At 45.5% G+C, this 26976-nt stretch overlaps 1 long non-coding RNA gene across 1 annotated transcript in view; it reads right to left on the bottom strand.

Moving 5' to 3' along the window:
• The window catches only part of LOC128350042 (uncharacterized), a 47623-nt gene extending 23728 nt beyond the window's left edge, over positions 1-23895 (bottom strand). Inside the window, exons 1-2 of the long non-coding RNA XR_008319132.1 lie at positions 22259-23895; positions 2997-3129 (exon numbers count right to left, since the gene is read on the bottom strand). This is a non-coding gene — a long non-coding RNA (uncharacterized LOC128350042). The remainder of the gene's footprint in view (positions 1-2996; positions 3130-22258) is intronic.
• Positions 23896-26976: the final 3081 nt, after the last annotated feature.

Here is a 26976-nt window from a genome sequence, read left to right on the forward strand (position 1 = left end):
AGTCCCAGGTTTTATCCCTGGTAGCATCTCCAGGGCGCTTTCCAGATTAGACCCTGCAACGGGGTCACGTCGTATTCGGGAAGTGTGCTTCCACATTTCCTGGGTTGTGACACCACAGTCCCTACACAAACAGCAGGGTGCCGTTCACATTTCCAATGCCTTGTTTTGAATTTAATCACTACGAGATAGAGCTAGGACGTTGCATATCTGGCATAAGAAAGTAGCTGTTTTTTTCAGGTTGTTGGTTTAAGAACATAAGAAGAACATAAGAACAGCCCTGCTGGATCAGGCCCAAGACCCATCTAGTCCAGCATCCTGTTTCTCACAGTGGCCCACCAGATGCCGCTGGAAGCCACAGACAGGAGTTGAGGGCATGCCCTCTCACCTGCCATTACTCCCCTGCAACTGGTACTCAGAGGCATCCTGCCTTTGAGGCTGGAGGTGGCCCACAGCCCTCCGACTAGTAGTCATTGATAGACCTCTCCTCCACGAAGTCATCCAAACCCCTCTTAAAGCCATCCAGGTTGTTGGCTGTCACCACATCCTGTGGCAGAGAGTTCCACAAGTGGATCACGCATTGTGTGAAAAAGTACTTCCGTTTGTTGGTCCTAGACCTCCTGGCAATCAATTTCATAGAGTGACCCCTGGTTCTAGTGTTGTGTGAGAGAAAAAAGAATTTCTCTCCACTTTCTCCACACCATGCATGATTTTATAGACCTCTATCATGTCTCCCCGCAGTCATCTTTTTTCCAAACTAAAAAGCCCCAGGTGTTGTAGTCTTGCCTCATAAGAAAGGTTCTCTAGGCCCCTGGTCATCTTGGTTGCTCTCTTCTGTACCTTCTCCAGTTCAACAATGTCCTTTTTAAGATGTGGTGACCAGAATTGTACGCAGTACTCCAAGTGTGGTCGCACCATAGTTTTGTATAAGGGCATTATAATGTTAGCCATTTTATTTTCAATCCCCTTTCTAATGATCCCTAGCATTGAATTGGCCTTTTTCACAGCTGCCGCACATTGAGTCGACACTTTCAACGAGCTGTCCACCACAACCCCAAGATCCCTCTCCTGGTCCGTCACCGACAGCTCAGATCCCATCAGCATATACTTGAAGTTGGGGTTTTTCATCCCAATGTGCATCACTTTACACTTGCTAACTTTGAACCGCATTTGCCATTTTGTCGCCTACTCCCCCAGTTTGGAGAGATCCTTTTGGAGCTGCTCACAATCCGTTTTGGATTTCACTACCCACAAGAGTTTGGTATCATCTGCAAATTTGGCCACGTCTCTGCTTACCCCAGCTTCTAGATCATTTATGAATACATTAAAAAGCACCGGTCCCAGTACAGATCCCCGGGGGACCCCACTTCTTACTTCCCTCCATTGTAAAAACTCTCCATTTATACCTACCCTCTGTTTCCTGTCTTTCAACCAGTTAGCAATCCACACATGTACTTGTCCCCTTATCCCATGACCGCTAAGTTTCCTCAGGAGTCTTTGATGAGGAACTTTGTCAAAAGCTTTTTGGAAGTCCAGGTAGACTATGTCAACTGGATCACCTTGATCCACACACTCATTGACACTCTCAAAGAAGTCCAAAAGGTTGGTGAGGCAAGATTTACCTTTGCGGAAGCCATGCTGACTCACTCCCAGCAGGGCCTGTTCTTCTAGGCGCTTTACAATTTTATCCTTGATCCTTCCATCAACTTGTCTGGAACGGACATTAGGCTAACCGGCCTGTAATTTCCCAGATCACCCCTGGATCCCTTCTTGAAAATCAGTGTTACATTTGCTACTCTCCAGTCCTCTGGTACAGAGCCCAAGTTAAATATTTTAGCAAGGTCGGCAATTTCACATTTGAGTTCTTTGAGGACTCTTGGATAGATGCCATCTAGCCTTGGTGATTTGTTAGCTTTCAGTTTTTCCAGACAGTTTAGAACATCATCCCTTGTCACTTCTATCTGACTCAGCTCTCTAGCCTCTATCCCTAAAAAGCCTGGTTCAGGAACAGGTATATGCTCAGTATCCTCTGCCGTGAAGACAGATGCAAAGTACTCATTCAGCTTCTCTGCAACCTCCATATCCTCCTTAATAATCCCTTTCACTCCCTCATTGTCTAATGGTCCAACTGCCTCACTGGGAGGTTTCCTCCTTCTGATGTACTTAAAGAAGTTTTTGTTATTCCCCTTGATACTTTTGGCTAAATGTTCCTCAAACTCTCTTTTTGCCTCCCTTATTGTCACCTTGCATTTCTTTTGCCAGAGTTTGTGTTCCTTTCTGTTCTCTTCGTTTGGTCAGGCCTTCCAATTTCGGAAGGAAGTCTTCTTCCCTTTTATGGCTTCCTTGACGGTACCCGTTAGCCATGCTGGCATCCTCCTGGACTTAGTGGTACCTTTCCTCCTTTTGGGTATACAATCTAACTGGGCTTCTAGTATTGTGGTTTTGAGTAAACTCCAGGTTTCCATGAGACTGCTCCCCCTGCAGTTTACATTTCAAATGTGACTTGCCTAACCGGAGGCATTATGCTGCTGTTCAGCAGCTAGTCTGGAAAGCACCCAGGTAGTGTAGTGGAGTTTAACAGAGCAGAAAATGAGGCTTGTTAGGTTTATTGAACACAGTTACTAAGAGTTTATCACTTAACTTTTACCAAATCATAAACAACTGTCCTACTCTGAGTTAAAGATCACCCAAGCAGAAAAATAACAGTCTCAAGTGTTCAGTAAGAAATGCAAATGGACCAATCAGAACTGATGATTGACACAAACATTCTAAACTCTACCCCAAGCCTATACATAAATATGCATACAATACATCAGTGGCAAGAACAAAGACAATGTATATGCACATGAATCTGAATAGGGCTGGGGGGAACTCCTGTCTGAATCTTTGGAGTTACTGCTAGTCAAAGTAGTGGGCCAATGGTCTGACTTTGTATATGGCAGCTTCCTATGTTCCCACATTTGTTTCATTTTTATCTCACCCTTCTTCCAAGAACTCACCACAATGTACATGGATCCTTCCATTTTATCCTCAGAACAACCCCGTAAGGTAAGTTAGGTTAGTCCCACTGAGAATGACTGGCCCAAGGTCACCCAGTGAATGGGGCTTTGGACGTGGATCTCCCAAGTCACCCTAAAAAGAAAAAGACATACACCAGAATAGGTCAATAGGGGATGTCATACATAATGCAGGGTTGACTAGAGACAATTACGCTCCTGCTGCTTGAGAGTAATTGTCTCTAGAGAGCAGCCACTTTACACTGTAACTCTTTGCCCACTTAGCAGTGGATGTTGATTTCAAAGTGTAAAAGAACTGAGCACTTCTGACATGCAGTCTTCTGAATATGTCTTGATGGCATGATTTCCTGCATGGAATACTCATGGGCTTATTTCAGGGTGTTTTCCAGATTACAGGCAGCAACGTATTTGCAACGTGTCTGCTAAGTGCCCCTCTGTATTGCCCATGTTTCCACATGGGTGTCGCTGCATTGTCAGCAGGGTGCCATTCCTATTTCCCATGCCTTGATTCGAATTTTAATTATGCGTTTTTGCCCTTGTAAATGTGCTGCAGGAAAGTAGCTGTATTTTTCCATTGTAGGGAGCCTTGCTCCACATTTTATCCATTGCAGCGTGTGGCAGTATGAAAAGTTCTTTGCCGCCCCCCCCCCGCTTGCTTCTTCCACCCCCTCACCGCAGGGAGAGAAACAGCAGGGAGAAATCGGCTTCCCCCTCCTTTCCTCCCCACAGATCCCAAACCACACACCTCCCTCCTCCTCCACTTGCTTTCAATATAACTTGAGCTTGTCAACACAGCCAGGGAGGGGAGATCAGCTGAGCAGATTTCTGACTCCAACCCTTTCTCGTGCACTTTTTACTGAAGAGCAAGCGCATTGAACTAAATCATTTACCTCTGTACAATCCCACAAGGCAAAGGGCAGGGAGAGAGAGAACAATCACTTACTTAAAAGGAAGCCCATTAAACTGAATCATGATTCATTTACTTCTGTGCAATCCCACAGCCCTCACTGGAGGAGCGCTCGCCTCCCCTCCGCCTCTTCTCTCCTATTTATTTATTTATTTCTCTGGCGGCGTGCCGCCACCATCCTCCCTTCTCAGGAGAAGGCCTGGCAGGAGGGAAGCAGCGAGGGCGATGGTGGAGAGGAGAAAGGTGCCCCAGCACCGCCGCAAGGCTCCTCGGCCTAGCGAGGCTCTACCTGAGGAGGAGTGGTGGAGGTTGCTGCTGCTACGGCCACCACAAGCAGCCCCGGCAGGAGCTGAGGGGCTGCTGGCTGCCACCACCATGGAAGAGATCTCCCACCCGGCTGCGCCAGTCCCTCTATTCCCCCCTTCCAGGCTCGCCAGAGGATTCTCTTTCGCTCCCCCATTAAAAAAAAACAACAATTATTCCTGGAATCACTTGCGCAACAATGCAATGATGAAAGGTTTTGTTTTGGAACGGCGCTTCCCCCTGCAGGCAGATTAGCACACGGCAGCCAAGAAATTATATATGGACACTCCTGCCTGGAAAATACGTTGCAGCAGATGGGATGGAAAATATGAATGGCCACCAGCTTACAACGAAGCATTCAACAACCCTTTACTCTCATTTTGACAATGTTACACTATTCCGTCACAGTTTGCAACGCATTAACCGTTGCAAATCTTGTAGTCTGGAAAATGCCCTGGTGAACCATACACATGGCAAACTTTGTCCGTGTACATTTTAATGGGACAATTAGTAAGCAAAAACTGGTAGCAGTCTAAGAACATACACAGAACCCTAGCCCTGCATGAGAGCCTGATCCACATTGGGCCTGTGGTACAGAGGTAGAGGATGTTTAAACCTTGCATTTGGCATCATTTTCCTGATGCAGTTGCCCTTGGGTGAAGAGTTGGCCCTTTGCATGTCTGTTCCAAGAAAGTAAAAACAGCCCACTAATTTAGACAGTGACATGTTAAACATCCTGTCTAGATTGACCCAGAATAGAAGGCAGTTTCATGTGAATCATACATGCAGGAAGGACCCCCTAACCACAGCTGTTCAAATGGTACATTTGCCGGCCAACACATACATCCTGGTCTTCCCGCCTCTTCTCAATGCCTTGGACAATCATCCTAATGCCTGCTTCTATTACAGATAAATTTATTCTGCATCGTTAACCAAATAGTTCTTTTACATTTCCTATTATGCAGGAGGAGAGAACTATCAGTCAGTCAATCAATCAGTCAATCAGAAATCCTTTGTGCAGATTAGAAAGCCCCCTAATAAAGACGGTGCACAAAGGAAAAGGAGAAATGAAACGTAGGAACATGAATCATAGAAAGGAGAATGATTACAGGCCTGAGAACATCACACATTCAGATAAATGCCTGATAATTTCTGGCCCTCAAGAGAAAGCAATCTAGGAGAAGCAGCCAAGGAGCAATTAATTGACAATTTGCCAGCTCCTGCAGAGGTAGAGATTAATTCCGAGCACATTAGCAAGAGCCAGGACTAATCGACACATGTGAATAAATCACATTATATCTCATTCATTTTGAAAGTTGTAGGATTTCAGCTTCAAATAGTTGAAATAGAGGAGAAGTTATGCTCATGGTCCTCCAGTTTTAGTGTTTTGTTTTGTTTAGTGTTTCGGTGGGTTTGTGCCAGGTGCTCACAGGGATGTGTCTGGGCTCTCTTGTAAAAGATGGAGCAGGGGCGCATTCGATAAGATTGGGACAGCTATTTCAGTAGTGGTGGGGAATAGAGGATCGGGCATTGGCAGGCCAGCATATTGTTACAGGGGAAGGGAATCCAGTCATTTAATTACTGTGTTCCCTTCCAGGTGCCCTGTCAGCTCTCAGGCCTCGGACAGTAGTTCTAACTCCCCACTGAATCTAACCATGCTCCTTAGTAATGCCAGGTTGGTTCAAAATAAGATCGAAATCATCCATGATTTGATCAGGATGAAGGAGTCGACCTGGCTTGTATAACTGAGACCTGGTTGGGGGATGCTAGCGGTCCTGTGTGGGCTCAACTTCTTCCTCCAGGGTATTCTGTTGCTGACCAGGCATAGGGAAGAGGGCAGGGGGCTGGAATGGCTGTGATCCAAAAGAATAACATCTCCCTTACCAGGATCCCTGTGAGAGATTTACTTATATTGAGTGTGTGTACCTTAGGTTGGGGACTCGGGATAGATGGGGGATTCTGTTGATGTACTGTCCACCCCACTGCCTAACAGACTCCCTAACTGAGCTGACAGAGCTGGTAGCTGAGCTGGTGTTGGAGTCACCCAGGCTTTTGGTGCTGGATGATTTCCACACCCACTTTGGGACTGGCTTGTCTGGTGCTGCTCAGCAGCTCATAGCAGTCATGGCAACTACGGGCCTATCCCAATTATTCCTAGGACTTACGCATGTTGCTGGTCACATGCTGGGTTTGGTCTTTTGCTCAGATCGGGGATGGTGTTCTGTGGGTGGGGTCTGTAGCTTCCCCACTGGCATGGACAGACCACTTTCTGATTGTTTGTCTCTCAGTGACCTGGCATCCTCCTGCAGGGGAAGAATCCTCACAGGGCTTGTCCACAGCTCTGGTAGAGCTCCTCCCTACCAAGGTAGGGTGGAGCGTGTGGTGGCTTACCCCCTGTGGGTATAGCAGGGCAAGCCATAGGTGGCTCCCCTCCTCTGGGTTTTATGAGGGTGAGCCGTTTTTCTAAGTGGTCTCTATCCATCACACAGATGGGCTTCATGCCTGCGTGAAGAAAGCTCCAGAACACTCACAAGCTGATCTTTCTTTCTGCTCTCAGATAGGTAGCTAGGCTCCTCCCCCTCTACACCTTAGTCACATGCTCCGCACCCCTCTCCTCAGTTCTTTTTTGTCCGCCAAAGAGGAAACCTCTTGGGACATTTACAAGCTTTCTGTCAAATTTACACAAGTTGTTATTTTATCTTAATATTTGAGTTTTCTGTGTTTTTTCTATCTGTCTTTCATCCTTATATACTTCTCTTTTTAAGGTTTTGCATTTTTCTTTTATTCGGGCAAGTTTCCCTCCACCCTGAGAAGGGAATACTAAGGTGACTACTGTACCTCTATCGTATAGCCAATAAGGTGGCTTTTAAACGGTGCTTGCAGTGCAGATCAGCCTTTCCATCCTCAGATGGCCACAGGCTGTGTTTGATCTGCCTAGGGAAGATGCACCTGACTGCTACCTGTGTGCATTGCCTAAAGTTCTCAAAACAGACTAGACGCAACCGAGATCCCCACCTCCGTTTACCTCTCTGGGGAAAAGCCCTTGCAGGAGACACTATTGAACAACCCGTCAATATGTCTACTAAAAATCTCACAGACAACATTCTTCTGGCTGAGGTGGCTGTGCACCACACGGAGGGCCTGGGACACTCCTGGGGACTCTCTCTGCCTCCTTGAAACCAGCTGCCCTTAATGCTCCACAGCAGACTATGGAGCTCCCAACTGGGCCTTCGACCCCGCCCACAACTAGCTCCATCACTCAGAATAAGGACCAGGCTTCAGGAATTACATTACCTTCTCATGGGCACAAGAGCCACAAAAAGAAGAACAAGGCCCGATCAGACTCGGTACTGAAGCCCAAGCTGGTAATGAAGGCTGCAAGCCATAGATTGCCTGATTCTGAGCTTGCACATGCACAAAGTGCTCCTGACTCCCTGAAGCGATCGGAGCCTGGCGCGAAGCCATAGAAGCTTAAAAAGCACAGAAAGTGGTGCGATAGTAAACAAATGGAGCAGCAACGAGCCTCGGTACTAGCTCAGGATGTGTTTACTTCATCTAGCATGGGACACCATCTCTACTGAACCCGACTCTCTCTCTTCCATCCCAGCCTCCACAATGGGTCAGCAGCATGACAGCTGATTGGTATTCGACATGTGATCAAGGAGAGCTCTCTTATACCTCGGATTCGGACTGCTATCAGTCTGAAGGCTCTAGGGATGACTGCCATTCATATCCCTATACACTTTGGAAAAGACCTGAGTCACCTTATCACTCAGTCAAGTACTATCCTTCCTACAACTATGATCTGACTGAAGAGAGTGAACAGGAGGAAAGTGATTATGGGAATCGTTATCATCGGGATTACGACCAAGGCTATGGCAGGGGAAGATATAGGCAATGATCACGATTGCCTTGCAAGTCTTGCAGATTGAGGTCCTGCTCCATGTATATGCGTCGAGTGAGCGCACACACCTATTACAGAGGCAGGTCTCCTTCTTACAAGCGCCCTTATCGTTCCTTTTATGAACAGAGAAGCCCAGTCTCCTTAGTGCCAAGGAACCATGTGGATAGGCAAAACTTAACAGATGTGCCTCCTCGGAAATCTGTGCTCCAGATGACTCAGCCGCCGATCCGCAATCAACCACAAGAGCCTACTGTGGTGATGCCTGATTCTGGGGATCAGAGTCCAGCCTCAAGTGTCACGTCCTACTGCTTCTCAACTTTTGGATTTGGTTTGTCGAACCCCCGGAAAAGATTTTGGAGACTTCTGATACTTCATCGGATTCGGAGTCGGACTTGAGTTTGTCTTCCTCCAATAGCGACAGCCCTGGCGCTAAACATCGGAAGAGGGAAGAGCACACAGCTACTTTTTCTCCATCTGGTGATGACAAATCTTTTTCTGCATATATGTCTGCCATGGCTAAGTCACTTGGGGTGCAACTACAAGAGGAGGTCGCTCCCTCTTCTAACCCTCTCTTCAATGTGTTGGACAATAAATCCTCATCACTAATTATGCTCCCAGTGAATCAGGCTTTGTTGGATATTGCCCAAAGCTTCTGGGAGAAGCCTTCCTCAGTCCCCCCTACTTCCAGGAAGGTGGAGAATTTATATAAGGTCAAATCAGAAGGCTCTCTATTCCTGTTGAAACACCCCACCTTGAACTCGGTTGTAGTGGAAGAGGCTCAGACCAAATCTAAAAACAAACTTCTGTCAATGCCTATGGATAGGGAAGGGCACAGACTGGACTCCATGGGCAAAAGTTTGTATTCTGGTTTATCCATGCAAATCAAGATAGTGAATTACCAGGCTTTCATGTCACGGTATAACCATTTAATTTGGGAGAAGCTGTCAGAACATCTGGAGTTGCTTCCACCTCCTAAGCAAGAGGCTATCCATTCTCTGCAGAAAGATGGCTACAGATTGACTAAACAACTCCTCCATACCTCTAAGCATTCCACTGATTGCACGATTAGATCACTTGTTGCATCTGTATCCCTATGCAGGCACGCCTGGCTACGGTCTTCAGATTTGCACACGGAAGCAAGAACGCGAATTGAAGATCTTCCCTTTGATGGGGGTAGCCTTATTTGGGACTCAGACTCACGAAACTATGGAGCAGGTGCAGAAGATGCGGAAGACTGCGAAATCCATGAGATTCCCCTCCACATCGTCGTCATCTTGATTCAGCAGACCCTTTGATTCGCAGAGGCCATTCCAGCCATGCCAGTCGACGACTCACACCTATGACCACTCCTTTCATCAGCCCAGATATGGCCAGCTCAATTCTCAGTACAGGAAATGCCAGTACCAGACCCCCAAGCAGGGTCAACAGAAGTATAAGCCCGCCCCTTCTCAGAAGAGGGCATGAATACGCCTGGATGGGGTCCTGATTGAGACCGTATCTGGATCAATGGGAAGAGATTACGGAGGACGCCTGGATACTTACAATTGTTCGTATAGGATACGCCATAAAGTTTATAGAATGCCCTCCAGATTCCGGCAGGCAACCTACTTCAGCAACCACTGTCCTCAAGGAGGAGATCGACTCCCTTCTTCGCAAAGGAGTGATAGAATGGGTCCCTTCCCACCTGGAGGACGGCTTGTTCTCCTGCTACTTCACCGTCCCAAAGAGAGACAGTGGCCTAAGACTCATACTGGACCTATGTCTTCTAAACAATTATGTGGAATTTCAGCATATCCGGATGCTTACAGTCGTGGACATTCCTTCCCTCTCACAGGGGATGTGGTTTGTCTCTATAGATCTAAAGGATGCATACTATCATATATCCATATGCCCACAGCACAGAAAGTACATCCGCTTTCAGGTGAGCGAAGACACGTTTCAGTTCAGAGCCATGCCTTTCGGACTCTCCTTGGCGCCAAGAATCTTTACGAAATGCATGGTTGTCATCGTGGGTCACCTTCAAGAGAGGAGCGTGCAAATCTTCCCCTATCTAGACAATTGGTTACTGTCTGCAAGGTCCCTGGAACGTTTCCTAAGAGATCTTCAAATGACACTGAAGTTGCTAAAGGACTTAGGCCGGTCCATCAATTACAAGAAGTTACAGCTACGACCTACACACAACATACTGTCCTTGGGGCTCGTTTTCTACTCCGTGGCAGTAAGGATTCCAGAGGAGCAAATCCGGAACATACAATACTTGGCGCAACGCATATGCGAAAGCACGGCTCACACTGCTCGAGACATACAGTGTATGTTGGGATCGATGGCTTCCACAACAGCTATCCTGCCAAACGCCAGACTGTCTATGCGACCATTGCAGCAGTGGTTCCTGGACATCTTCAGTCCTCTCCAGGATCACAATTCCAAGATACTGCATGTACCAGCTCAGTTGTGAGGGTTCCTCAGGTGGTGGACTATGGATCAGAATTCCCTAGTTCCTCCCCAGGTCCAAGTCACAACAGATTCTTCCAAAGAAGGGTGAGGAGCACATCTGTAAGACTTGCATTTAAACGGACACTGGACAATGGGAGAAGCCTGCCACCACATAAATTACCTAGAACTACTGGCAGTATTCAAGGCCTTGAAGGGCTTCCTCCCAAAGGTTCAAGGCCAACATGTACAGTTGATGACAGACAACACCACAACAAAGGCTTATATCAACTGCCAGTGGGGAACGGGATCCCATTCCCTCCTGTTGATCAACCTTTGGCACTGGGCCCTCAATCACAACATTGACATCACGGCAGTGCACTTCAAAAAACCAGCATGGTATAGTGGTTAGAGTGCTGGACTAGGACCGGAGAGACCCGAGTTCAAATCCTCATTCAGCCATGATACTAGCTGGGTGACTCTAGGCCAGTCACTTCTCTCTCAGCCTAACCTACTTCACAGGGTTGTTGTGAGGAGAAACTCAAGTTTGTAGTACACCTCTCTGGGCTCCTTGGAGGAAGAGCAGGATATAAATGTTTTTTAAAAAGAAAGAAAAAGGTCAAGACAATACAGTAGCGGACAGGCTGAGCCGGTCACATGCCCTGTCACACGAATGGAAACTAGACACAGAGGTTCTGCATGATATATTTCAACAATGGGGTCATCCAGTAATAGATCTCTTCACGAGCGAAGAAAATCATCAGTGCCCCACGTACTACTCAAGAGCGGGCATAGGGAGAGGATCGTCGAATGATGTCTTTGCAATGTGCTAATCGGGGAAGTTGTTTTACCTATTTTCTCCAGTTCCCCTTCTTCCACGGATCCAGCAAAAAGTAGCAGCCAAGGCGGTCGATTGCATCCTAGTGGCACCATGGTGGCCTCGCCAGCCTTGGTTTCCCCGGCTTCTTTTCCTCTCCCGCAATCACTTCATACGACTCTCTTGTTTACCAACATTGCTGTCTCTGCAGGAGGGACGGGTCCTCCACCTGGACATTCAAAGCTTACGCCTAATGGCGTGGAGGATCCAGCTACCTGGACTCTGGAACTGAGGGAGGTACTGGAGGCTTGTAGGAAACCCTCTGCAATTGCATCCTACAAGGCGAAATATACACTTTCCCCAAGTTCATGACATTGAGCACAGACACTGACCCTAAAGAGGCTACGCTGCCTACAATTCTGTCTTACCTGCTTCAACTGAGGAAGTCAGGACTTTCCATGTCCTCGATTAGAGTCCACTTGGCAGCGATTTCAGCCTTCTGGTCCTGCACTGACCTAGGGCCATCCTTATTTGCTTTACGGCAAGTTAAACTGTTTTTGAAAGGTTTAACACATCTTCACCCTGATGCTCCCTCGGTAGCCCCTTCATGGGACTTACCGTGGGTCCTTAATGCCCTTATGGGAAAGCCATTTGAACCCATGGCAACATGTGACCTGAGGCTGTTAACCCTCAAGACTATATTTTTAGTTGCCATCACATCGGCTAGGAGGGGAGTTAAGAGCTTTACGGTGACACCCCTCCCCCCATTCATGTTATTTCAAATATATAAGGTTATGTTAAGGGTGGATGTTTCGTTCCTCCCCAAAGTTGTTTCCACTTTCCATAGGTCCCAGCACATTTATTTACCTGTCTTCTTCCCAAATCCCTCCACACTGCTGAGGCATAGCTGGCATGCTTTAGATGTCAGACAGGCTTTAGCCTTTTACGTGGAGTGCATAGCATCCGTCAGGATCACAAAAACCTTGTTTGTTACTAATGGGGTGCCCCATAAGGGACAGAGGGCTTCGGCGCAATCAATTCCAGTGTGGATTGTACAATTGATTAAGCTGGCATACCAGGTGTCTGGCATCCCCCCCACCCTGGTTTCTTTGAAAGTGGAGTCCATGTGTCAGACCGCAACATGGGCCTCTCCTTCCTCTTTTATCAGGCACTATGCGCTGGATGTTCAGGCCCGTCAGGATGCAGCCTTTGGGAAATCTGTCTTACAGGCGATTTTTCAGTAATGTTGATGTATTCCACAGAGACCTCGTGTTGATGTATTCCACAGAGACCTCGTATTCCACAGAGATCTCGTACTCCGCTCTCTGAGTACCTGTGCTAGTGGGGCATACTTCTGGTGCTTCTTCTCTCTGGCCTTGGTCATGGCTGCTTTTCGGTTTTCAAATGGGATTGTGACATCAACCATGATTATTTTCTTCTGCTCCTCATTGTGGACCACAATGTCAGGTCACAGCTGCCTGCCTACAGGCAGTAATAGGCTGGATGAGGGATAATAAACTGAAGCTGAATCCAAGCAAGATGGGGAGTGCTCATTGTTGGGGGTCGTAATCTGCAAGACAGGACAGAATTTCCTGTTCTGGATGAGGTTATATTCCCCCAGAAAGAACAGGTTTGTAGCTTCAGAGTGCTTTTGCACCCTGCCCTGACTTGTATTGCTACAATGACTTAGTTGCAATTGTGAATGCATCTCCACTCCCATTGGCCGGTGGCGCGTCCTCTGAGCTGATTGGCTATGCATGATGAGGCCCGCCACCGCTGGTTTGATTTTTCCCAGATCAGGCAATTTTTCCCACGCCTGCATGCTGGAAGCCTTTCCGTTCACCTTTTAAAATGTAGACGTCGACTCTGCCAGTGCCACTTGATCAAGGAAGCCAGGTAATTATCTGGAATTATTATTCAGGGATTAAAAGATTCGATCCTGTTTGGATTTAAATTTATTTATTTTTAAAAGGGGGCCACACAGTGCGCAGGGGGAACTTTGCTCCTCCTTTTCAAGGGACTTTCTCACTGCCTCTCTCAGAGATCTCCTTCCCCGCTCTCTGTACCCAAGAGGTTAGAGGGTTGCAGAGAATTATTGGCCACTCGGGGCATCTTCCCAAGAGCTGGTGGCAAGTTTTCGGGAGCTTCATTGTTCATTGGAGGGACTGGGATATAGGGTTTCAGGAACATGAAGTCACTCTTGGCCGACTCTGGTGTGAGGCAGACCTTGGGACAAGGGCTCCCCCCACCCCCGCCTTCTCAAAGCCTGTGAGAAAGACTGTTAGAGAAGGGCTTGTTTGCATAATATTCCTCCCTAAATAGGCAGATAACAGGGGTGGGGTTGTGTGAGAGTCATACACATACACCAGAGCAAGTGTTGTTACATCCTTCATCCCAAGACTGAAAGTTATGCCCTGCCTTGAAAAAGTTGTGTGTGGAGGGAAGCTCCCTCAAAGTATAGATTTCTTTGTGACATCTCTTATCCAGAGCAGGAAGACTGTGAAAGAACTTCAAGTGAAAGAAGATCAAGTGCAGGGTGGGTATACTCAGCATGAATTGAATGCATGTGAGATTCAATCAGGGTACAGATTTGAGTATTAGGGACCCTCAACCCAACAACTAAATGTGGTCCAACAGCTTGAACAGTTTAAAGAATGACATCTCCAGTGAGGTGCAATCCCCACCCTAAGCATTTGACTAGTTCCCCACTCATTTTACTGAACCCCTGCCAAACCTGATAACCTATATCTTCAGTCTTTCAAAGCATATTTTTCTTCCCTTTGCACTCCCCAAATTTAAGTGATGAGTTGCTCCTCAAGATTTCCCTGTCTGCACCCCTGATCCCCCAGAGTATGTGTATGCGCATGCACACACCCCTTTCCCAAGGAATAAGCTTCCTGTCAGGATTTTTAAGCAGCCATAGTCCTGCTTATTTCTTTTGTTTTGATGTGCTCAGCTCTCCAAATTTTGGCAAAGCAACGACATTCTAAAAGAATTTGCATCAATCAAATCAAGAAAAGTAAAATTTTAACTTTAAAAGTATATATCACATTTTCTACATTATTGACCAAGTGGATTTCTAAATTGATCAGTTTTATTATTTTCCTAGTCAGTCGTCGTTTATTTTATTTTTGTGTTTTAAATGTGAGGAAGAAAGTGTGGGCTAAACTAAAAGATATCACCAATACTAGACGTCACCTTCTAGTGGTGGGCAATTTCAATAATAGGGCGCGCCCAGAGGATCGGAGGACCTTTATAGATGGATGTCCCATCTCATCCCCATGCTCCTCTTTAACAGTCGAGGAGAGTAGTTTACAATCTTACTTGTCAAGAACTCTGGGGTTAGAGGACAAGGCTTTGGATGTGCATAATTCTATTGAGTTCTTTCCCATTTCCCATAAATCGGCCTTTGCTCATAAGTATAAGCAGACATGTGAGTCTGGGAGTAAATTTACCTATTTCCATCCGAGGGTAGCCAGCCGATTGGATAGACTATGGGCGCCTCCCTCCTTTCGGGTGTACGGCTGTAAATTAAGATTGACTCCATGGTCAGACCACGCCATGGTCGGATTTACGTGTACCTATGGGGAGGTTTTGCCCAGAGTTTTGCCCTTTATGGCGCTTACAACCAAAACATTTGAGTTCCGATTATTTTAAGTCACTTTTGTTATTAGAACTGAACCGACAGACAAGACTGATGTTAAATACCACTGAAGATGTCGTGGTGAACTGGGAGATCTTGAAGAGAAGGATCTCTAAGTGTGTAAGTTTAGCTGATAGTGAGGTCTATAGGAAAGATATCCAAGAGTACCAGGGAGCCATTTCTCAATTGTTGAGAATCACGGATAGGATGAATAAAGGGGAGGCTTTCGAAGAGGAGAGACTTGGGGGATGCAGAGCTACTATCCGTCACTTTCAAAATCAACTCCGTCAGAATCGGCTGATGAGTAAAATGTACTGGACTAGGGGTGCGATAGTCGATAGAGATGAATGGGCCAAAAGGAATGAGCCAAAACCACACTTGGGCTTCCAAGGTCTGAGGACCGAGGAAGGAGTCCTGAAAGTTGACCCTCAAGACATGCTCTGCGTCATGTCTCAATATTACCAAAAGCTGTACGTGGAACGGATTGTCAAGGAAGAGGATGTGTATGTGTATCTGAAGAACTGTCGCGCGACAGAGGATGCCAGATAGGGTCAGTCTCTGACGAAGGAAGAATGCGACTCCATGGTCCGACCGGTGACACCCGAAGAAGTGAAGGGACTCATCTCGGGAGGCAAGGGAACTTCGGCTCCGGGCCCGGACGGCCTGACGTGGGCTTTTTATAAAGAATTTGTGGACCTCTTGCTGCCAGTATTAGTCAAGCTATTTAACTCCTGCATGGAGGAGGGGGCTCTGGGCCGATCCTTCACAGACGGGCTTCTGATCTTCTTCCCCAAAAAGGGGGATACTTCGCTACCTAAAAACTGGAGACCCATCACGCTGACCAACGTTGACTACAGGATCCTGGCAAAGATCTTGAATCAGAGATTGGCGGCGACGGCTGCGAAATTGATTCATAGTCTTCAGACGAGCGCCATGCCGGGCAAGAACATGGAACATTTTTTATCCTCCACATTCTTTAATACAGCCTCGCCTTCCCTAGGGAGAACTGGCCCCGTCACCAGCGCAGCGACCTCTGCATCCACCGGAGGCACCCTGAGCTTTTCCATGAGAGAGCTACTAGAGTTATACATACGTTTCACAGCGGCAGAGGGGCCTTTCCCCTCTGTGAGCTTGTCCCACTCAGACTGGAACAGCTCCAGGAACAACTGAGGACAAGGCATGGCGATTTCGGGTGGCCGCAGGGAAGGGAGCACCGCCGGATCCCCTTCAACGCCCTCTGTGACAGGCGGAACCACCTCACCACCCCCAATCGCAAGGTCTTTTTAACCTTATGAAGCAAGACTGGGAAATCAGCCTGCGAAAACAGGCGATAGGGGGCCTGCTGAGGAACTGCAGGAACATCATCTTCATCCCCAGACAGCTCCCCCTCCTCCCTATCTGAATCAGAAACATCAGAAGGGCAAACCGGCTCCCGAGAAGGGGACTGAGGGGCTATTGGACCTGAGGGGAGCAATGGATGGCAAGGGGATAAAACTGGAGGTCCTCCAGCCCCAGTAGGGAGAATAGGAGAGGCGGACAGGGCAGCAACCAGGGCTGCTGAGGCAGAGCCCAAAATGGCCGCCGGAGGATTTTGCGCGGGAAACTGAGGAGCTAAAGGTGGCAGCTGGAAGGAGAAAGGGACCGGCGGCCAGGGCAGCTTCTCAAACTGCTCTGCCACCACACGGCGCAACAACGCTGCAAAGGCTGGGTGAATATCCTCCTCGCCCAGCCCTAGATTGGAAGGGAGCGGGGGGGGCCTTCTGCAGCTGGTGAGCGTGTGCGCTTAGCAGGCGGCTCAGAGGCGGGAACACCCCTCTCCCCTGAGGGCCCTTCCACATCTTTGGGAAACTCACTGGCTGAAGCTCTCGGGTTCCCTTGCGCCCGCTGCAGAACCGGAGCAGCGGTTTCTGTAGCTGGAGCTGCCTGACACTCCAAAACGGCCCCACTGCCTGAAGAAAGGCAGGTGGCCGACCGCTTCTCTTTCGGCCCGTCTTTGTCCCGCCTCTTGCCTTTGGAGGCCTTGTGAGCCTTCTGAGTCTTGTGGGGCCGAGGTTTGGGCGCAGGAGAAGAAGCCGCTGCCCACTCAGCTTGGCACACAGCATGCGCCACGGAGTCCTCCAAGAGAGAAGGAGAAGCCTCTCTCTGCCACGCTGCATCTCCAGCGCCATACAAACAAGGCCAAAGGAGGCGGCGGCAGAGGAACCCTGGGTCCTAATGCCTCCCTGCTACCCTCTGTATTAATGCCGGGTATCAAATTAATTCGAAGTTGAAGGCTAGGAGGGCAAAGTGCAAGGAGATAGGACCAGACAGTATGGGAAAACAGCAAAACTGAAGAGCACAGAGAAAAGGACACCTGCTCGGAGCAGACAGGGCGAAGAACTGGAGTCTGAGGGGGTTGCCCCTCCCTCCTGCCATGAGCCGAAGCTTTGATTGGCCCTGTCTAGGAGCAGGAGGTCGAGACAACCCAGCATCCTTTGCAGATACAACCCTCCTCTGAGGGAAAAGAGTGGTCTTCTTGCAAGACTTTTAAAACAGTTTGTTAATCGAAGGTGCTTGCTGAATGGCTGTTGGTAGCTGATGGGTAGTAGCTACTGTACCCATTTTAACTGCTTGGTTGAAGAGAAACAAATTGATTTGGCAGACTGAAAGTAACCTGATAAAGAGAAATGTCTTTTTTTTTTTGCATACTGGCTTGCAAGAAGGGTCAGGTGTTGTTGCTTCAAGGGTATGCTTCTGTGAAAACTTGCTACTTTATGCTCTCACATAGTATTACCTGGTCAGACTGGCATGATATATTTCTAGTAACAGCAGCTCCCACTTGGGTTCGTGCATGCACATGTGTTTTATTATCTATCGTGGCACATAATAATGCATAAGTGCAAACACTGTCTTGATACTGCCACCCAGAACAAAACTCATTCTGCTCACAATTTTAAAAAATTAGAGGGAACACTGATTATGGGTGGAGCTACGAGTCATTGGCTATTTAGTTTGTGGTTTCATTTTTATTTTGTTTGCTTTGATCACATTAACCCTTGGACTATGACAGCCTGTTCATACGATGCTACGTATTTACTGCTCAGTACTTGTTTTTATTCCGACTATGCATTTGCCCCTTCACTGCAATTTTCTTATTGCAGCATTTGATTTGAAGGGGAAATAGCAGCATCATGTGAACAAACAGAGTTCGTAAAGGAGTTTGGGGAACGTGGGGGGAGATATAGCCTACTATTAATACTGATGAGAGGGGGGGATGCCAATTTATTGGTTGCAGGGGAGTGCCAGAATCCTTAGCACCGGCCCTGGTCCCTCACATCCCTTCTCAAAATCCACCTTTTCTATGTGGCTTTAGACTTATCCATTTCATAAATCAAGCCTTTGTAGTCCACCTTTCCATTAGGAAAATGATGCCCAAGGAGGATTACAGCAATAAATCAAATCCTTGCCTGCAAATGTAACCAAGTTATACATTTGTGTAATGACATTTCCCCACATCCATCTGTTCCCCTGCTCCTTAGTTTCCCCACTATTGAAGATTGTAAGCGCCCTGTGGGCAGAGACCTCTTTGTGTTGCCTAAATAACTCTGAGTCAGCATTTATGATCAGTCAACAAAATATAGAGTTCATCTATCCAAACAATATACACAGTGAACCAAACCAAGGCCAGGGGCTATTAGAAGGCCGAATCGAACAATGACGACAGTCCTCCATTTTGTGATGGCCTTACTATAGAAATAAATTATTAATGATAATAATGAGATCCAGTCTTTCCCATTTCCTCATCCCTATCTTCTCCAATTCAACACAGGGGAGGTGCAACGAGGGACTCAAGTGCGCCCACAGGCTATTTCCCCTGCCCTCCCACCCAGAGGAGAGCTCCAGGCCATTGAGCTCCAACGGCACTGATGGTGCAGGAGAACACCTAGAGGTAGGTACCAAATCTGCTGTTGTCAGGGAGGGGCTGTCGCTCAGTGATAGAGCTCTTCCTTTGCATGCAAAAGCTCTTGGATTCAATTCCCAGCAGGCAGGGTTGGGAAAGACCCCAGTCTGAAACTCTGGAGAGATGCTACCAGTCTGTGTAGACAATACTGAGCAAGAGGGACCATGGGTCAGACTTAGTAGGTGGCAGCTACAGATTCAGGCCATCCTTACCTAATTGTGGGTCAACTTTCAGAGCTCCCTTTCTAGCCTTGTTTTTCCAGGGATTTTTAAAAATAATTTTGCTGATTAAAAAATCGGATTCTGAAGCCGATACTGGATCTGTAAACAATACCTGTGGTCAGGGCCGTAACTATAATAGGGCAAGGGGAGACAGTTGTCTGGGGGCCCACTGCCTTGGAGGGGCCCCCCCAGAGGCAAGTCATATTACTGACTCCTCCAGCCATGCACCCGCCCGGGCTTCCTTCAGTTGTATTCATCCTCCAAAATTGATGTGAGTGTTAAGACCTGGAGCTACCAAAACAGCATGTCTTTCTCTAGCACCATTAAATGACTTGCATTGTCCACAATTTACAAAACCTTTAAAAAAATAATTTAGGATGATGTTCTATTGTGGCACATAGGTTTATATATATATAATGCTTTTTGTTACCACTATTCAGCCTCATTTAAGATTTCTTTACTTCATGAGCTGAGCTTCAGTGAGCGGGGGGCACATTTTAAAATCTTGTCTCGGGGCCCACTCCAACCTTGATACGCCCCTGCCTGTGGTTCCAGATTGGATCCAGAATTTGCAATCATGCACAGCCGTGTGTGTGTGTGTGTGTGTGTGTGTGTGTGTGTGAATGTATGTATGTCAAGTCACTCACATGAGAGGGTGACTAGATCTTTAGACCTAGATCTTTCAGAGCACCGCCATGCAGCTGTCCAGGCGAGGCACTGTCAGGCCTAAACTTGAGCCAGCCAAAAGATGTGAAGCAGGGAGCAAGTTGGAGCAGAAGACTGAGCAGTTACACCAATTCTCACAATCTAAAGTAGAAAATAAGATAGACACCAGCAACAGCCACTGGAGGGATGCTGTGCTGGGATCAATAGGGCCAGCTGCTCTCCCGCTGCTCAGTAAAGAGAATCACCACTTTTAAAAGGTGCCTCTTTGCTCAGTTAGCAGGAGAATCTTAAAACCACAAGGTTTTGATATCTGAATATTATCTTCAGCCAAACAGCTAGCATGGGGCATACGGTTGACACCAGCTTGTTTGGTGGCGACCCAAGAGCAGGCTTTCTCTGTGGCTGCTCTAGGGCTTTGGAATATGCCCCCTGCTTTTAATTAGAATTAATTTTAATAATTAGTTTTAATAACTTTTATACTGTTGTTTTTATTGTGCCTCATGTATTTTAATGTGTTGATTTTTAAATATTTTAAATTTTGTACATATCAGGCGGTATCAAGATAGACAGATAAATAAATATCAGCTTCCCCAGGAAACTTGTGAAACTGGAAAGACCTGATCCTTACTAAGCACTTCTAAGTGTATTCACTAATTGGTTCTTTATCTGAATGGTAGCTGAATTATTGATGTTGTATTCAACACATCTCTCTCTCTCACACACACACACACACACACACACACAGAGAGCAAGGTGTACATTCTGTACTCTCCATTTGAGGGGCTAGTTCCTAGGTTCATGTTGAAAATAAAACTATCTACACAAAAACAGTGGCCATTCTGTGCAATCACCTAGACTTTTGTAATTCCCCTTCGAAATTCAGCTGCATTGGAGGGTGCTCTGGAAGATCTCCCAACTGCCAAAACAGCTTTTAAAAAACAAAAGGGGGAGGGGCACAGAAAGAGCAAGGTGTATTTCTGAGTAGTGTTCAGAAATAATAGCCTAGTTCAGATTAACACTCTCATCCCGAACATTATGTCTGAAAGCATACTGGTTTTGATGAAATTAATTGAGGTGACATTTACAAGGATTAACCAACCAAATCTAGTAAGAGAAGAGGCTTCCAAACTAATCAAGACTTCCCACACAAACCATTCCAATCAGAAGTAGAGTTTGTGTTAACTTAAGTTTTTGATTCTGCCCCCGCCCACACACACACGCACTGCCCTTCCTTTTTTTTTTTTTTTGCTTCTCATGGATTTGTAACAGTCTAAAGATCCTGAAGATGAAAGGCTTGGTTGTGTTTTGCTTAGAAAATACAGCAAGGCCTAGAGATGTATAATAGAACAGATACAGCCTAAAAACCACACTCTCCCTTCAGCCCTTGTCTGATCTTCCCTGAGCAAGCTACAAGGAAAAATGCTGGAACGAACCAATTGAAGGGGGGGGGGTTTCCTTTCAGTTCCCTTTAAAAAAACAAGTACAGATCCAATTATTACCCCAATATTATAACGTAGTATATTCCACATATCCTCCTCCTCTAAAGGGAGATATTGGGTTTCCATATATGGAAGAAAAGGCGGGAAACTATCTCCTCCCCTAGAGAACTGGCTGAATCCAGTCAATTCTAAGGTAAACTACAAAAGGGCCTCCAAAAGCCATTTGGAAACTACGACACAAAATGTCTTCCCAGAGAAAACACAGGCCACCAATAGGGGTATTGCGAAGCACTTAAAAGATATGGGGTGGTTCAGGCTCACAGTCCCCTCCCATTGCGATATACTTCATCATGCCTCTCCTAGTAATAATTTGATATTTTTAATAGTGATGTGAATTCAGTTCGTCCCTGGGTCCGCCTTAAGCCAATCAAACAGACACAGTGGGAATCTATTAGAGGCTTGGTTTAATGCTCTGCAGAAGCAGGTAGACAATGGGGCTCACGCTCCACATTGAATACAAATTGGTTATAGGTGCATCTTACATTTATACAGACAATCTGAATGATGCTGACATAGTATACGTGGCAGTAAAATGGTGGACTAAGTATCTAGTACGCATGCGAATGATTCATTGGTCATCTGGTGATCACTCCTTATTTGGTTACATCCTGTTTTATTAACTGTCAGCAAAGAATGGTGAGAACCAAGTTTCTTTAGATACAATTTAGTGGAGAGAGATAATCATGTGAGGCCGTGTCCTTGAGCTGGCCAGAGCTGGGCTGGGGTTACTTTAAGTTAGAATTAGGTTTTCTAAGCAAACTTGGAGATGCTTTGGTATTCTATGTAAAATGGAGTTACTTTGGTTTACTCAAACATATCAATAGTATGTTTACCACTTTGAAACTGTCAAACAATCATAACAACAACAAATAAAAAATGATAATAATGATTCAGTGCTAAACTCAGCTACACACCTGGCCGGTGACAATTGTCTCCTAAATTAGAAGTCTCACAAACTGCACTTGTATCCACTGGCTTTACACTTGATGCTTCAAATGTCACCTTCCTCTACATCTAGGCTTGCCCTCCGAAGAGCTCAAAAATAAAGAAGAATTGTAAAATAAAATCTTACAATTATACTAAAAGCAATGAAATAAAATGTCTTATTACATGTATCAGAACATTAACAGTACTTTTAGCCATGATTAACAAGAACAGAAATGAAGAAGATTGAATTCAAATGGGCAGAGACTGCAGTCTTCCAGCAATGGCAACGCTAAAATGGGGCTTTGAATCTCCTTTTTCTTTTGCAGTCAGTACCACAGAAGGGTCTGAATGTGACAGCGTGCAAGGGTGTGTTTTTTTTAATTGTTTTTTAAATGCGGTGCCACAAATTTCTTTTTAAGCCCCCAAAGGGAGAGCCAACCTTATTAATGCATGTACGGTATGCAGGTTATCAGATATCAGGTGCCCTAATAACTGCATGCAGAGTCTTTATACACTGTATGCCAGTAGAAAAGTTCACATATTTGGTTCCCACATTTGTATTGATGTTCATTTTTAAAATGAATGCATGTACACCTGAATGCAAATGCACACATATGAAAACCCACACTAAGGTCCTCCAGATATCACTTATTTACTTCCGATTACTAGGTAAGTCATGCTGTGCCTGATTATTTAGTTGGCAGAGTGGAAAAATATAACTTTATGTTCAGGTATGAACACTTGGTGTTTAATATGTCGAGGATTTTTTTAAATGGATCTCTCTGCCATTCATTTATATGTATTTAAAGTATTTACATCCTACTCCTCCAGTACAATACTGCTTGAGGCTTTTTATAACCATCATATGTCATTGATTTGCTCCTAATTCTACTTTTAAAATTACTGTTAAAATAATCTGGAAACAACAGTTATGTTGCCTAAGCCACCCATGGAGCTGGCATAAACATATGAAGCTGCCTTCTGCTGAGTCAGACCGTTGGCTCAACTAGTTCAGTATAGTCTGCACTGACCGGCAGCAGTTCTCCACAGTTTCAGATTTTTGAAATTAATGCATTTTTGGAAACTGAGTAACACTAATTCCTTCAGAAACATCTAGGAAAACATTGCTGGTCTGGTGGTAGCAACCATGACTTGCCCCCTTCGCTAAGCAGGGCCTGCCTTGATTGCAAATGAATGGAAAACTAGTGTGAGCACTGTGAGTCACAAGCGGGAAAAGGCAGAAGATCATACCAACTCAGGAATGAGGAGGGGTGGGCACGTAAATAATAGTTCCTCTCCGTCCTTGTTCAAGAGCTATCTGATCAAGAGCAGCTCATTACCTCTCTAAATTATTTTTAGTTACCATCCTTTACATATGGGTGAAGTTTCTTTATGCCTTTGATTTCCCGAACTGGTGTGTCCCTGACAACTCTAGCTCCCCCTCCTTTTTGCAATTGTTTGCAATAAACTATTCCGTCTCGGACTCTTTTGTAAGCGTTATTCAGCAGCAGTTGCAAGGCTGTTTCTGCGGGACTCTAGCAGGACCCGTTTTTTACCATTTATTCCCTGACCCCTGCTGCTGTGGTACAGGGGACAAACTTCTGAAGCTTTCTACTAAGTCAGAATGTTGTTCCATCTGGTTCTGTATTATCTACACTCACTGACTGGCAGCACCTCTCCAAGGTTTCAGATAGGAGTCTTTCTCAGCCCTACTAAGAAATGCCGAGAATTCAACTTGGGATCTTCTGCATGCAAAGCAGAGGAGATGCTCTTCCACTGAGCTACGGTCCCATTCCTTCAAATTTGTTCTAATGAATGCACATATGGCAAGGACTGAGCATATAACCACCATTATCATTCAAGGCAGGGTCGGATTAAGGGCAACTGATGCTCTAAGCACAGCCCAACAATGGTGCCCCGCAGCCCTCTCCATTGCTTAACTGACAAGACATTAAGACCCAAGCAAATTATTTACTTATACCTTAATATTTATTTAAATTTTTTAAAAAGTTATTCTAGATTTTTAAGGTTAAAAAAAACACAGTTCCACTGCCTATAATTTCTTATAAATAGCCACAACAGAAGGAATGATTGAGAAAAATATTTCATCTTCAAGGTCAGACATCATAACAAATGACTGTCTTTATGTGAAGTTTTGTCAATATTTTGTACTGCTCTTTACAGTAATCATTTGCAAATCAATAGCAATAGCAATAGCACTTACATTTATATACCGCTCTATAGCTAGAAGCTCTCTAAGCAGTTTACAATGATTTAGCATATTGCCCCCAACATTCTGGGTACTCATTTTACCGACCTCAGAAGGATGGAAGGCTGAGTCAACCTTGAGCCCCTGGTCAGGATTGAACTTGCAACCTTCTGGTTACAGGGCGGCAGTTTTACCACTGCGCCACCAGGGGCTCATTTCAATGACTTTTTACTTCAGATAAATAGTTTAGTCGTTTCTCAAAACTTAAGTCACTCACAGAGCCAAAGAAAAGAGTTTTTTTAACAATGCAGAGTAAAGTCGAACACGGCAGATAAAAATAATTTAAAAAATTGACTCAAGTTGAGTGTGGCAGTGAAATGCAAAGTGGCAAAAGAAATGCAAGGTGACAATAAGGTAGGCGAAAAGAGAGTTTGAGGAACATTTAGCTAAAAGCATCAAGGAGAATAATAAAAACTTTTTAAAATACATCAGAAGCAGTAAACCTGCCAGAGAGGCTGTTGGACCATTAGACAATGAGGGAGTGAAAGGGATTATTAAGGAGGATATGGAGGTTACAGAGCTAAATGAGTTCTTTGTGTCCATCTTCACGGCAGAGGATACACAGCATATACCTGTTCCTGAACCAGACTTTTTAGAGATGGAGGCTAAAGAACTGAGTCAGATAGAAGTGACAAGAGATGATTTTCTAAACTGTCTGAAAAAACTGAAAACTAACAAATTTCCAGGGCTAGATGGCATCCATCCAAGAGTCCTCAAAGAACTCAAATATGAATTACAGACCTCCTTGCCAAAATATATAACCTATCCCTGCAAGCAGGCTCTGTACCAGAGGACTGGAAAGTAGCAAATGTAACACAGATTTTCAAAAAGGGATCAAGGGGAAATCCAGGAAATTACAGGCCGGTTCACTTAACGTCCGTTCCAGGCAAATTGATGGAAAGCGCACTCAAGGAAAAAATTGTAAAGCACATAGAAGAACAGGCCCTGCTGGGGGAGAAGTTCTTCATCAAAGCCTCCTGAGGAAACTTATCAGTCATAGGATAAGGGGACAAGTACATGTGTGGATTGCAAACTGGTTGAAAGACAGGAAACAGAGGGTAGGTATAAATGGAAAGTTTTCACAATGGAGGGAAGTAAGAAGTGGGGTCCCCCAGGGATCTGTACTGGGACCAGTGCTTTTTAATTTATTCATAAATGATCTAGAAGTAGGGGTAAGCAGTCCAAACTCAATGGCGGGAACACCATACAAGCCATAAACACCTGGGCTATACCTGTTATCAGATACACTGCAGGAATAGTAGACTGGACCCAAGCAGAGCTAGAGACGCTGGATCGTAAGACCAGGAAAATAATGACCATCAATCATGCTCTGCACCCCCGCAGTGATGTCGATAGGCTATACCTCCCTCGCAGCTCAGGTGGAAGAGGAATGCTGCAAGTCCATCAAATAGTAGAGGAGGAGAAAAGAGGCCTTGAAGAATATATCAAGGACAGTGAAGAAGATGCACTTCAGATGGTCAATAACATGAAACTATTCAACACCAATGAAAGAAAGCAGGCCTACAAGAAAGAACAAGTCAAGAACCGAGCAGAAAAATGGAAAAATAAGCCCCTGCATGGTCAGTATTTGCACAATATAAGTGGAAAATCAGACATCACCAAGACCTGGCAATGGCTTAAGAATGGTTACTTGAAGAAAGAAACAGAGGATTTAATACTGGCTGCACAAGAACAGGCACTAAGAATAAATGCAATCAGAGCAAAAGTCAAAAAATCCACAACAAACAGCAAGTGCCGCCTTTGTAAAGAAGCAGATGAAACAGTGGACCACCTAATCAGCTGTTGTAAAAAGATTGCACAGACTGACTACAAACAAAGGCATGACAAGGTAGCAGGGATGATACACTGGAACATCTGCAAAAAATACAAGCTTCCTGTAGCCAAAAATTCGTGGGACCATGAAATTGAAAAAGTTGAAGAAAATGAAGATGTAAAAATATTATGGGACTTCCGACTACAAACAGACAAACATCTGCCACACAATACACCAGATATAACTGTAGTCGAGAAGAAAGAAAAACAAGTGAAAATAATCGACATAGCAATACCAGGGGATAGCGGAATAGAAGACATAGAAAAAAATCACAAAATACAAAGATCTACAAATTGAAATTGAAAGACTGTGGCAGAAAAAGACCAAAATAATCCCAGTGGTCACTGGCGCCCTGGGTGCAGTTCCAAAAGACCTTGAAGAGCACCTCAACACCATAGGGGTCACAGAAATTACCATCAGCCAATTACAAAAAGCAGCTTTACTGGGAACAGCCTATATTCTGCGACGATATCTATAACAATTGACAATAAAATTCAGGCATCCCAGGTCCTTGGGAAGGACTCGATGTCTGGATAAAACAAACCAGTCAATAACACCTGTCTGACTGTGTAAACAAGAAATAATAAATAATAATTAATAAT

This window comes from Hemicordylus capensis, chromosome 3 (assembly GCF_027244095.1).
Source record: "Hemicordylus capensis ecotype Gifberg chromosome 3, rHemCap1.1.pri, whole genome shotgun sequence".
NCBI lineage: Eukaryota > Metazoa > Chordata > Lepidosauria > Squamata > Cordylidae > Hemicordylus > Hemicordylus capensis.